This window comes from Artemia sp. Qi Xiang Cuo, chromosome 20 (genome assembly GCF_049724085.1).
Source record: "Artemia sp. Qi Xiang Cuo chromosome 20, ASM4972408v1, whole genome shotgun sequence".
Taxonomy (NCBI): Eukaryota; Metazoa; Arthropoda; class Branchiopoda; order Anostraca; family Artemiidae; genus Artemia; species Artemia sp. Qi Xiang Cuo.
Window position 1 is genome coordinate 30,168,576 of NC_142813.1, and position 433 is coordinate 30,169,008.

Here is a 433-nt window from a genome sequence, read left to right on the forward strand (position 1 = left end):
TGTTTTATTCAAATCTCCCTAGAGAGGATCGGATACATTGGACATGAATGTCACATAGAAATCATTGGACACTGTTTATGTCTTCAACACCTACCCAAGAATCAAAATCAGAGCTATATCTAGCCAACAGCGAGTTGGTGCAGGCACACCCGTTTACCGTGCAGTAGTGATGGAGTATTGGGCTGCCGATGTCCTTTAGCTGGCTTAGTATGCTGCTATTGACTGTAAAAACACGCAGCGCATTCCGCGTATCAGTCAGAGTTACCATCTAAACTACGTAGCTTATCTCTCTAATCTCGTTGTGTCAATGTGACCTATTTTGCGTGTCTCAACCCCGTAAATAAACCAGACGCAATCCTTAGACTGAACTATTTGAACTGGATGAATCCTTTAAAGCTGTTTACCTCGTCTTTTAAAAAGGATTAATCCCAGT